Here is a 12,945-nt window from a genome sequence, read left to right as displayed (position 1 = left end):
ATCTTCATGTATTATTCATAGTCACTTTTTCAATTAAATTATTAATTGGTTTTCTTTAAGGTGTTCCTGACTCATGTGGCTAACATAAATAACAGTGTGTTTTGAAAACACCACCTGTTCTTGAGCCCGAGGTCAGGCAGTCTGGAACAGCTCTACAGTGGCCATGCTCTGGTTTACAGAACCATCCTCCACCCCCCCTTTCTGCTCGCTGCTCCCCCCTTCCCCCACCCCAAGTTTGACTAAATTTGGCCTCTGCCCTTCTTTGTCCCTAATCGACTTGATTCCCTAAAGGCAGTTCTTTTCTTCCAAGGCCCTAGCTTGGGGGGAAAATTGCAATCTCTCTTTTTTTTTTTTTTTGTACTAAAATATAGACCGGGGTTAGTCTGCACCCAACAGGTTAGGTATTTACATCGATTTGAACCCGAATTCTATTGTACCAAAAATGCTTTCTACACAGGGACATGGTAGTTTTCACCAACCAACATCCCCCTCTCCTCCCTGTTAACGCGTGCTTAATGCAAATACGATTCCATACATTCTGCTTTTCGCCTGGTGAGCTTATTATATTTCTAACACTTGCATGGTTCATTATTGTGCAGTAGGAAAAGACTCGCGGCTGCAGGGGCAGCCTGGGTGGCTGGTTTTCTGAAAGAGAAAAAGCAGGTGTCTTTCTTTCTGTGCTGAGAATGAAGACTAGATTTAGGAGGAGGGTGGAATTCTGTCAGAGAGGACTGGAGACTTCCGGTGAGGTTTCAAGGGGCCTGCCTTTACATAATAGGATGCAAAAAGGTGAAGCTAGGGGAACCTACAAGTGCCCAGCAGTTGGTTTGACCAGTTGAGGTGGTCTTGTTCCGTTTGATCCCGGTGGTAGACTCTCCCTGCGACGGGCACCTTTCTTGCCCTCTCTGAAATGCTGTGTGACTTTTAAGGACAGTCTCCTTCCTTAATCGGGTGGCTGCAAACTGATCGTCCTCTTCTAGTCATTTCTTCGTGTCTTCTCCTTTTCTCCTCTCTCCTCAAAAACTGTCCTTAAACTCTCAATGGAGAGTAGGGGCTGTTTTCGCAAGTTTCTGCAGCTGAAAAACAGAAGTTCTCTGTGAAGCAGTTAATAGGATGGGTGTGTGTTTCAAATAAATTCCTGTCCACATTGGCTAAAGTCTCCTGTTAAGAGTGGCCTGGCTCTGACGTGGACAGGGCCCAGAGACTGATGGATCGGGGTTCGGAGGCCCCGACTGCTGCTTCTTCCTTTTTTTTTTTTTTTCCGGTGGCTGAGGTCGCATCCGTTTCTTCCAGGCCGGCCTTTGACTTTTGATGAGCGGTGCGGTCAGTGCCTCTCGGGGACGCGGCTTTGTTCCTGCCGGGCCGGTTCCCGGGTTGTTGTAGGCCGGGGCAGCCAAGGCTCCTGTCCCCAGGCGAGTGCGGCCCAGCCTGCCTCCAAGGCCGGTGCTGGGAGCCAGGGCCCAGCAGACCCGGCCCTGCTCCCGTGTGTTATGTCCCCAGGTCTCCGCAGGCACGCGGGCGCGGCCACCGTGAGCAGTCCGGCCTGCGCCCAGCGCGACTGTAGATGTCAGGCTTTGCCCGGGGAGCCGAGAGGCTGCGGGGCTGTGAGTTTCAAATTAACCTTCCGCTTTGTTGCTGTGTAATGTGGATCCCCGAAGGCCCCCCGCCCCGCCCGCCCCCCTTCCTCGGGCGGTGCGCGCTGCAAACTGCGAGTTGAGCTTCATTTACATAAAGCGATTCCGGGCGGGCGGGCGGCTCAGGAGGAGGAGAGAGGCGGGCAGGCCGGGACGGGGACCGGGACGCAGCGCCGCGCCCCGTGGGTGAATCCCCGCCGCGCCTGGGGGACCTCCCTCCCCGGGCAGCTAGAAGATCGCCAGCCGGGCCGCCACCATGCGCGCCCCGCCCCTGCCGCCAGGCCCCTCGCTCCTAGCCTGCGCCACCGCCGAGCCCGGGGGGCAGCGGGAGGTGGGGAGAATGCCGCCTGGGGTGGGTAAGTTCGGGGCTCCGCTGCCGCTGGAATCTCCCGTTGTCGCGCAGGCCAGACTGGTGGCCCCCGGACCTCCGAGTGCCTCCTTCCTCCCGAGGTGTACGGAGGCTTTGTGTGCCAGGTGAGTGCAGCCTCCCTCCCCCGCCGTGCGGCTAGCAGCCGGCCTAGCGCTGGAGGCAGGTGCTGCGAGTCTTGGCTGAACTTCCCATTCTCTTGGGGCATGTGGGGGAAGGGCAGGCTGGATGCACTTGAACTCCTAGACTCCAGTGGGAACCTACCTGGGGAGAGAGTGGCTAGAGTCTGCTGGGCACCGGAGTACGTTCTTTCTATCCCCACGCGCTTTCCTCTCCGACCTTCTCCTCTTCATTCTGTTTTTGGGGTAGTTCCTGCGTTCATGCCGTCCTAATACTTGGGGCTACTGGTGCCACTGATAACTCTGGGTTCTTTAGTTTAGAACGCACCCTCTTCAGACACATACATACATACATACATACACAGAGAGAGAGAGAGAGAAAGGGAGAGAGAGAGAGACAGAGAGACAGAGACAGAGAAGAGAGAGGAGAGAGTTAGAAATCGCTGGTCAGTTTGCAGCAATGTGAAGAATGTGCCTGTTTGGGGAGTAATTAAAGAGAGAGTCAGTATAGAGCTGGAGGGGACCTATGGAGATCATCTTGGCTGCCCTCTAATTTTTGTTTGTTCTCCTGTCAGAGCCTGTGCAGCGTTTATTTGGGGGAGGGGTTTATGAAGTACGAGGTAAGATTTTTATCCAGTTAAAGAGGAGAGGTGTCCAAGTTAGGATAGCAACAAGAAAAAAAAGTGTCAACCCCAAGAGTCATTTTGTAGGCTTGGAGAGACACAAGCTTTCTGGAAAATAGTCCTCTCTGTCTTGTACGTATCTATGAAATGATGATGGGGAGTCTTGCCCTCAGGGGAAAGCCCATGGCCCATACATGACACACTCAAAGGGAGTTTGAACAGCCTGACATGGTGGTACGGGTATGCTAAACTGGTTTAAAGGCAGCCCCTGAGCAGGTGAACCCAGGAGGGCATTTCCACCCTTTGCATTTGTGTCATTTGTCAACCTTGGAAGCCACTGACATGGGACCACAGAGAGTATAGACTTCCCATCTGGACCCAGGAAAGGCCTCTTCTTCAGGCTCTGGCCAAGTAGGGCCTGCTTGGCAGAAGGCGTCAAGGAACAGCAAGGCAAACAGACTTAATCCTTGAAGAGAGATAGTGAGAAAGTTACACGTCATCTTCATCTTACTTCATTTCATGCTTTGAGATCCTTGGAGACGAGTCACTAAATAAATAGAATATAATTTGACGCTCACCCTAGCTGGGGGTAACTGTTTCTTTGCCATCAAGCAGCAGGTGCAAGTTTGTAGAGTTGGCCCCTGGAGTCCCCTCATTCCTAAATTCAGGAGGTGTCAAACCTTCATGTTCTTTTAATGGCTGTGGTTTCTGGATAGATTTCAAGGGAAACCCTAAAAATCACGAGTTTCAGTGGGCTGGGCTGGAGTGCTGTGGCCCAGACTACATTAAATAGGAAAGCGTAGACCTTCCAAGGTAACAGACTGCAGTAGGGAACTGGGAGCCTGTTTCTTGTTATCACAGCATCCACCGGCAGCCTGAGATCCTAAATCACAGACAGCAAACGGTGAACAGTGATGGGTTATGAGGGGTCTGGAGACCAAGATTCTTAATCATTAAAGGATTTCAAGAATGGGGTCTTTGGAGAGAGGTAAATGCTTGTATGTTTGCATACCTGTATCTGTGTTCATCTAGTTTTGAGGGCTTCTCGAAGGTTCCCTTATAGAGTGTGTACAGCCATGAAGGCCAAGAACAACAACTTTCCCCCTTTCTTTCCTAAGTCACAGGACAAAAGAGATTGTCTGCATTTGATTTCCAGTATGGCTTTCAGAAGACATGTAAAGTGGCTCTCCGAGCAGACTGGGGGTCACACTGGGTCTTTTATTTAATTACACAAGTGTTATTTAACAACATGGGGTCGGTGGCAGAACCAAGCACTTGTACACTTTGAAAGCAGTTCTTTTGGAACGGCAAGGAATTAAGTGCCTTGAAGACCTTCTGTCTTTATGGCTTGGGTCACTTGCCTCCCTCTTCACCCCCACTCAGTAGGTATACTTACTGTCTGTGGGATGGAACTCGGGTTTTCCACGTCTAAAATCTGTTTTGATTGACAAGGAACTTGCTGACTCTGAAAACAACAAAAACAATGAGCTGCAACTGCCAAGCATCTGAAACATTAATTTTGGTTTCCTTGCACAAGTGAGTGCTAAGGGAGGTGGAAAGGCAGGGCCCAAGGAAAACGGTGCTTCCAGGCGGCCTCTTGTTTGGCTTGTTCTGGCTGGACAGTCAAGTGCTTTCTTGCTGTTTTGGGACTGGTTTTAACTGCCATGTAAACTTAGTGCCAATTGGGCTTCCTAGTGTCAAGGAGCTCAAATAAGTGAGATTTCAGCCTTTACCATTAGGACTTACAGTGGTGGCTTTTAATATTTTTCCAGGACAGACCAGGCTCACTTTGGGCAACCCGAAAGGGGGTTGGTTTATTAGAATAAATCTGTAAATGCAGACTGATAGAACTGGTCTGCTCATGCTGACGGAGGCTTGGCTGGTTCTTAAAGGAACTAAAACTGAAGTTTTGGTCACATGTGGTATTCATGGACTGTGTCCTTATTGCTGGTGTGTGCGTGTTTATGTATACACATTTATGTCTGAACTGTTGTTCCTTTTAGTATATCTTCTGGAGGCTTTGGAAGTGACACTGTGAGAGCTTGGGAATGCTTGAGGACCCAAAGCAGATGCTTTCCTAGGCAACTTAGTTTTACTGGGGAGTTGCAAAAGTTTCATCTTTAAAAGTAAATATTTAAGTGACTAAGCAGTGTTTTCTCAAAATGTGTGGAATTGCTGTTCTTGCCTGCCATCTGCATTGGTGCCTGGAAGAGTTCCTAGCTTGCTTCCCAGCTTAAGTCTTTCCTGCAAGGAGGCAGTGGGGAGTCTGGTCTGCGGAAGATTGTCTAAGCCCCGCCTCCTGGCTGGCCAGCTCTGCAAGAATAAATGCACCTGATGCTCACTGTAGCAACCTCGAGGAGTACAGTATGTGCTGTGGTTTTTGCTTTCATTTGTGATTAAAATGGTTGCTTGCTGTTAGGCTGGCCGATTGCTGTAATGTTTGGGCCTGTTGGCCTACTCTGGTTCCCAAGACTGTTGTAATTAACCAGTATGGGGGCGGTACCATCAAAACACAACAGGAAGGCAGATTCCATTATCTTGAACTTCATAGGGTTGTCGACAGGCTCTGGTATGAGAATTTGGTTGTAATGGTTATTGTTAGAAATCACAGCATAGCTGTGACTCTCCAGTCCTTTCTCCCGGAGTTAAAGAACTGTGGTCAGGAAACTGGGCAGTCTGCTTTAGTGGAATCCAGGCCAGGGAATTCCTCCGCAGGAGCTAGGCACAATAAGTCCTAAAGCTACGGGTCCTGTCCTGAGCACAGTGGCCTGCATTGTGAAGCCACTGAAACTGAGAGACAGACAGACAGAAGTTGAGATTTCCTCAGACTGCCCAGAGGAAGAGACACAGGCAGAAATCTGGGGTCGTTGGCAAGCTGCTCTCAAAATCCAGACTAAGGAGCAAAACTATCAAATCAACAACTGTCAGATTTATTTTCTGTATGATTTAAAGTTGATTGCCAGACAGTTCATGGGAAGTGGTAATCAGATGTTAGAGGGCTGTTTTGCTTTTATTTTCTGTGTGTGGTGACTGTTATAAACACAGGATCCAAGGACCCCAGGAAAGCAAGGCTTAGCTCTAGTTGACAGCAGCATTGTGTTCCTGCGTTCATAGTCAGTGACATAGAGGGATGGCTTGCGTTTTTTTCATTTTTTAACCCACTCCCCTTTCTTCTATCCTGTTTTTCATCCTTTGGGTCAGGGAAAAGGGTAGTAAGGACTGAGGACAAGACACAAATATAGTAGTGATAGGAGCATTTCTAGAAAGTTCTTTGCCCTCGAAAGTTGCCCTGGCTGCTGATTTGCTAAAGTTTTTGTTTTTATGAATTTCCTCCTTTGGGTGTTTTCTGCCTTTCTTTCACTCCTAATTCCTAGAGCATCTTGACTTTTGCAAGGATAAAGATGCAAATCAAAACGGGAGGAGACAGACAGTTCATGAGCTGGCAGATTGACTCTGTTACATGTCAAGAATTGTATTGTGTTGTTTTTACCCAATGCAGGACTCTTAGTGAAAGATGCCTTATCTGCCTTTTGGGCCAGCCCTTCTCCCTTTTCACCACAGAGACCTGCCAACAAGAGGATTAATGTGAGGTGTGTGTGTGTGTGTGTGTGTGTGTTACATGCTTCTCCAGAGGAGTCCTTCTTTACCTGTATCCTGGGAAGGACTTAGTTGTTTTTTTAACTCTACTCCCCCTCTACAGGTCTGAGGTTTCCAGAGAAAGGAAACTTAAGACAGGCCAGACATTTGACTACCTTCTGTTTCCCACTGGTTTGAAACTGAGGTTTGGGGATGAGTAAGAGCTGTGTCTCCTTTTCTGGGAGAAAGGAAGTCACACCAGGGTCTTTAAGACCCTCTGAAACACTTTTCTTGAATCTGATCTTAAATGGGTCTTGGGGGCAAGAGTTAGGAATTTCTGGGGTATCTGAAGTTATTGCTAGAAACCCCTTGGATGGAAGTGAGAAAATTGGTTCAGTTAAGCCATATGTTGTTTTTAGTTTTGTTTGTATTTGGTTTTTCGAGACAGGGTTTCTCGGTGTGGCTTTGGAGCCTGTCCTGGCACTCGTTCTGTAGACCAGGCTGGCCTCGAACTCTCAGAGATCCACCTGCCTCTGCCTCCTGAGTGCTGGGATTGAAGGTGTGCACCACCACCACCTGGCTGTTTGTTTTCAAGACAAGAGTTTCTCTGTGTAACTGCGTTGACTGTCCTGGACCAGACTGGTCTCAAAGCCTGCCTCTACCTCACATGCCAGTGTGCAAACCACTCCCAGTTGGGAGATGTGTTTCCTTCTGCAGCTGATGTTATGAATTGTCCTGCAAGTGACTTCAGCCACAAACCTTTGATCTGGGAGACCTTTGTTGGATGCTTCTGGAGTCAGGGCTAGTGTGTATTGGCAGGGGGTTGGTAGTAGGCTGGAGTGCATGGGGGTGACTTTGAGGATGGTCATGATGAATGCTGACAGATTGGGAGTGGACATTGTGATTCTTAATGTGTGAGGAGTCTTAACTGTCAGGAGCCATGCCACACGCAGGAGCGAGCAAAGGTGCACTTCTGCTGGGTTCTGGGTTGCTCGTGACTCCAGCCAGTGGGATTGGAGACACACCGGGAGCATTGACCAAGCTGTATTTTGGGTAAACTGGTGTCTGCATCCACTTCAGTCACTGGCTTGCTGTGTGTTTCACTATTGATATTCCTGTTCAAAGGTGACTGCCTCTCTCTCTCACTGGAACCTCCTGGTCAGGGGGGCTGAAGTCAGATTAGCCCGGCACAGAGAATGTTCAGGTCTTAATTTGATAGCTGGTTTCGGGCCCCAGGCACCCCTTCCCAAGTCCATAAGCGGCCGTTCAAATGTGCAAGTCTCTCTTTTAGTGTCTAAAAAACTCCTCTTCAGGAGTCCACACTGCCCTAAGTTTCTAAAGATCATGTCTATGCAAACATGAACTCACTTGTTCCCCATTTGCCCACTCTCTGAGTGACCCTACCTTCAATAGCTTTTCCTGATAGCTTGTCCAGGAGAAATAGGCGAGAGGACACATGGCCTTTTATTTTTTGTTTTTTGTTTTTTCGAGACTGGGTTTCTCTGTATTGTTTTGGAGGCTGTCCTGGAACTAGCTCTGTAGACCAGGCTGGCCTCGAACTCACAGAGATCCGCCTGCCTCTGCCTCCCAAGTGCTGGGATTAAAGGCGTGCGCCACCAACGCCCAGCGGCCTTTTATTTTTTAATTTAAAAAATTTTAAATGCTTCTCAGCAACTTTTTGTTTTTGTTTTTTTAAACAATTTTTCTTAACTGCTCAAGAGACAATGCAAGCCTCGTGTGCTGTTTCAAGACCTGCTTCCTAAAATGCTCTTTGGCTCAGGGCCTTGGTTCTTAATGTACATTTGGCTACTTTGGGGAAGTGGATTTTGCTTTCCTTATAACAGCCTTACCATCTCTCTGTGGAATATTTGCATCCTCATGAAAGTGTCAAGTCAACTTCTGGACACATAAAGAAGAAACCCTTGTGTGTTGGGGGTGGTTGTCACTCCCAAAACACTGGCTTTTCAAGGCCATCTCTGTTCTGCCAAACTCTTGAATGCTGTCTCTTTATTAAGTCTGATCACACTGATCGCTGGGGACTTGAGGAACAGGTGTAAACCTGGGTTGCCTACCTTTTCATAAGGTAGTATTTTGTCCACTTCGAAAATATCATTCCAAATAAACTGGACTTGGTGCATGCCTATAATCCCAGCATTTTGGGAGGGCTGAGGTAGGAGGATCAGGAGTTCAAGGCTAGTCTGAGCTATGTGCTTAGACCTTGACTCCAAAAATAAAATGAGGTAAGTAAACAGAATGACAGAGGTAGGTTGTACCCCGCCTCCCTACCCCTTGCCTTTTTCAAAGACACAGTGGAAACTGGTTTTCCTTCCATGGCTTTTAAACCTACATGCATCATTGGGGAAAGCAGAGAATTTGTAGGTCCTTTAAAGAAAGAGCTGTATTGACTGGGGTTCTCTAAAGGAACAGAGCAGATAGAATTGAACGTATGTATTAAAAGGGGATTTGTTAGACTGGCCTATAGGATGTGGACTGGATAGTTCAGCAGTGACTGTCTCCTGATGGGGAGGCTGAGAACCTGGTAGTTGTTCAGTCCACAGGCTGGAGGTCTCAGTAGTTCTAATATGGCACCTAGGGCCTGGAGGACTCCTGTCTTTAGTCTGTATTGGGATCCCGAAGAAGTTTTGGTGGAGTGCCAGGGCAACGGGATCTATGGACTTGGCCTGTGAGAGTGAGGGCAAGCGTACAAAAAGCAAGCTTCCTTCTTCCAGAAGGTGCCACCCAGAGTTAGGGTGGGTCTTCCTGCTTCATGTACCCTAAGAAAACCCCTTATAGGAGTGTCCAGCATCTTTGGTTTTAGTTGATTCCAGGTATAGTAGTCATATTGACAGCCAAGATCAGGAAGGAGGCATGGTCTTTTTCAAAATCATGACTCAGGAAAACATACATTAGGGTCAGAGCCCCTCCCTCCCATGTGGACTCTGTTATTCAGCTTGGTTTCATGGGTCAGAGATTCTGATTTCGGGAAAGCCGATTCACTTCATGACACCTTTGGTCTTACTCTGCTGTAGAAGGCCCAGCTCTGTGGCCTTTTCTGGTGTGATTCTGAACCAATCCCCAAACCTCTTTGAGCTTCCCTTATTTTATGTGTCAGAGGGTTTGAGCTGACACCTGCACCTTGAATTCAGGCATCTGAGATACTTAGCATATGGAGGAGACACTGTACAAATGCTAGCTCCCACCCATCTATTTCACGCCTGAGGATGGCCTCCACTACTTTCCTTTCACCACACCCTGTCAGAGAGTGACTAAGAGGTCCTGAATTTCTCTCACTCTTCCCTTACTGGCTGTGAATAAGCCACCTCTTCTTGACATCCTAGAAGTGTTCTGGAGCCTGAGGGTCTGTGCAAGAACCAGTGCCCTTCCCCTTCCATCCTCCCCACGTGCCTCTCCCCCCAAAGCCTGGCAGGAGGCCCCCTAAGTGAGCAGCCCACTCCATGACCCACCTAGAGAGGCCTTCCTGTGCTGGCTTATATATGCTAATAGGCCTGACTTGTCCTGGCTTGTTTGTAGTGATTTGTAGAGGCATTTATATGCAAATACTATCAACTTGCTGAGTTAATTATCATGTGCCCTCCCCCCAACCCCTCTCTCTTTCTCCCAAGGCCTCCCAGCCTGACTGGCCTGATCTCTTCCAGCCTTGAACTCTTCCGGTCTTTGCCTACTAGTTTGTCCCCTTCCAGTACCAGCTGGCCTGGTCACAGTTTCTTCATAGCAGTGTTGTCTGTCATAGGAACCATGTGGTCAAATGTGGCAAACTGGGATGGCCCAATTCCAAGCTTCTATGAGAGGCAGCCTGCCTGAAGAGGAGCTCCACTCACATAGTGCTGAACTGCCGGCCATTTTACCAGCTACCTTGAAATACAGGTGCTTGATTCTGCGGCCTTTGCCACTTAGTCTTTAGTGAAGATAATAACTTTCCTGATTATTCCCATTTCTCCATATGTAAACGGCTACAGCCTGTTAATTCAGAGTCCTGGTGAGGGTCTATTCCAAAAGGATGTCTCCCCTCTTGTTCTCAACCCTGGGAAATAGGAGTGGACCTCAGTCCACGTTTCCTATTTATATTTATGGGTGGGTAATTCCTTGTAGGGGGCACTTAGAGTGAAGATTTTTGTCTTGGCTCTATTTGCATATAAATGCCTAAGCATGTGTAGCATCCTTAACTCAAGTGGCTTCTTTCCGGCCACTTGATGTCAGTAGCTCTCTCGGGTTGACATGACAGTCAGATTTGTCTCTAGGAATGGCCTGGGGAGGTACACCTTCCCATAGTTGAGGACTACAAGATACTTTGTTTCTCCAGGATGAAGAGGTGGCAGGTCTCAGGCCTCTCCCGCCAAGTACTGAATCACTGCTGCAGCGCCTAAATGGTAGCATGCTAGCCCAGAGGTCCCAGAGCTTGTGATTTGACCCATCTGATAATCAGATGGTTCTGTGGGCTTAATTTCATGGTAGTTTTTTTAGCATCTGAAAATCAGTAGTTTTTCCTTTTAGGGCATAGTGGTGAACTGGAGTTTGAGGAGGTAATATTCTTTTTTTTTTTTTTTTTTTTTTGGTTTTTAGGAGACAGTGTTTCTCTGTATTGTTTCGGAGGCTATCGGTCCAGCCCGGCCTCGAACTCATAGAGATCCGCCTGCCTCTGCCTCCCGAGTGCTGGGATTAAAGGCGTGCGCCACCACCGCCTGGCGAGGAGGTAATATTCTTGTCTGTAGTGGGCTACCCAGCAGACACAGTGCACAAACCCCATACGTGCATACACATTCACCAACAGTCTCTGGAGGGAAGTATCAACAGGTGGAGTTAAACTACACATCTTATGCAGCCCATGATATCAGCAGGACAGTCTCCTCTCCACACTTCTTGGGACTGGCTGCACTTCCAATCTGAGCATGTTGGGCATCTCTGTTGACTATGGTTCTTTCCAACGAGAAGCCAGGCCATTTTCTACAGTTAAGGAGTCAGAGTCAGCTTCTTCCTCCCTCTTCTCTCTCCCTCTTTTTCTTTCCGGTTCCTCCCTACCTTCTATGTGCGGTGGGGCCTTGGCTGCCCTGATTCATAGTCCTCCCAGAGAGCACCCTGGCCAGGCCTGGAAGGAGGGTAAACACACTGAGGGCTCTTCTGACACCACATAGACTAATGGTTTGGGCTAATTTTGTGTACAAGGTCCCTTTTGTTAGTCAAGGGGGTGAAAGTCCACAGCTGTGCCTGGAAATTGGGGAAGGGCCTACTGGGATGGCCTTGTTTTGGAAAGTCTAAATGCAATGCTAATGGCTGAGATCTAAGGGGGTGATGTATGTGCCTTTGACTGGGCCTCCAGATAAGGTGAAGAGTATTTTAAAAGTTACTTTAGTGCAACCTCCCAGATAACTGTATGCCTGGGGCCAGGCACGATTTATGGCCAGCTGGTAGTCATGGCTGTGTGCTGGCCTCACTTTATCTTTTGAGTTCAGGCTCTGTAGCTTAACTGGTAATGCTCTGTTTATCTTTTTGGGGGAGGGGATACAGATGGGGGTTTTGATCAGGTTTTGTTAGTGGAGTCATTCATACTTATGCTGGTGGGTCCCTGATGATGATCTGCACTAGGGTGTTGCACTGTAGGGTTTCTAGGAGCACGAGGTGCAGGCCTCTCATCTTATGCAGTGTCAGGTCCTACCAAAGATGTGAGCCTGGGGTAGAGGGTGCAGAGGCCTTAATATAGCCGAAGTCTCTAGACTTTCTGCAACACTGCTGCAGGCCTGACCAGCATACCCAGCATGCTTTCCCAGTCAACAGCCCAGTTGTGGGTCATGGGCTCCTAAGTATTTTTTTTGGACAACAATTGATCTGGGAATCTGATGATACCTAGAGAGATCATTCTAGGAAAAAAAAATCACCTTTCTGATGCAACTATGAGAAACTCATCATTGAATAGTCTGAAGACTTCCCTCCTACCCAACCCCGGCATCTCTAAGAGGACCCCCTATGCTGAGAAATGCTCCTAGATTTTGCTTTGGGGAAAATTAGGGTTTTATTCAGTTTATGTAGATTTTGTTTTCTTCTTATTGGTCTGTTTGTTTTTGGGACATGGTAACTCCTGCTGACCTGGAATTTACCATGTAGACCTGGCTGGTCTTGAACTCACATAGATGAGGTTTTGCTTACTCTTGACCCCTGCAGAATCCTGAGATTAAAAGTGTTTGCTACCATGCCTGGCTTACTTTGCCTTTAATAATCAGGTTGTGACATGTGTCACTGAATTCTTTTTTTAAAAAAGTTATTTTAAGCTGCGAAAGTCTCTATTTCGTGTGTGTGTGTGTGTGTGTGTGTGTGTGTGTGTGTGTGTAGGTACCTTCAGAGGCCAGATAGTGTCTGGGATATCCCTGGATCTGGAGTTGTGAGCTGGAGCAATTGTGAGTCACCTACATGTCGGTGCTGGGGTTCGAACTCAGTATGCACTCTTAATTACTGAGCCATCTCTCTGGCCTCCTTGCGTTTTTCTTATTTGTACTTAAGAAGTTATAATGTTAGGTCTTTTAGTTGGGGCTGTAAGGATAAATGAAAATTTCCTCTGACCTTTGGAATTAATTTACAGAAATAATGCCATTATAGAAAGAACAAACTTAAGCAGG

The 12,945-nt window shown here is 47.9% G+C and overlaps 1 protein-coding gene across 1 annotated transcript in view; it reads left to right on the top strand.

Moving 5' to 3' along the window:
• The first annotated feature begins 404 nt into the window (after nucleotides 1-404).
• Nucleotides 405-12,945, top strand: part of Zfhx3 (zinc finger homeobox 3) — a 240,187-nt gene continuing 227,646 nt past the window's right edge. The window contains 1 exon segment of the mRNA XM_040737179.1: nucleotides 405-2,108. The gene's annotated coding sequence lies outside the window, so the exon portion shown is untranslated.

This window comes from Mesocricetus auratus, unplaced genomic scaffold (assembly GCF_017639785.1).
Source record: "Mesocricetus auratus isolate SY011 unplaced genomic scaffold, BCM_Maur_2.0 Super-Scaffold_6723, whole genome shotgun sequence".
Taxonomy (NCBI): Eukaryota; Metazoa; Chordata; class Mammalia; order Rodentia; family Cricetidae; genus Mesocricetus; species Mesocricetus auratus.
This window is presented reverse-complemented; position numbering and strand designations above follow the sequence as displayed.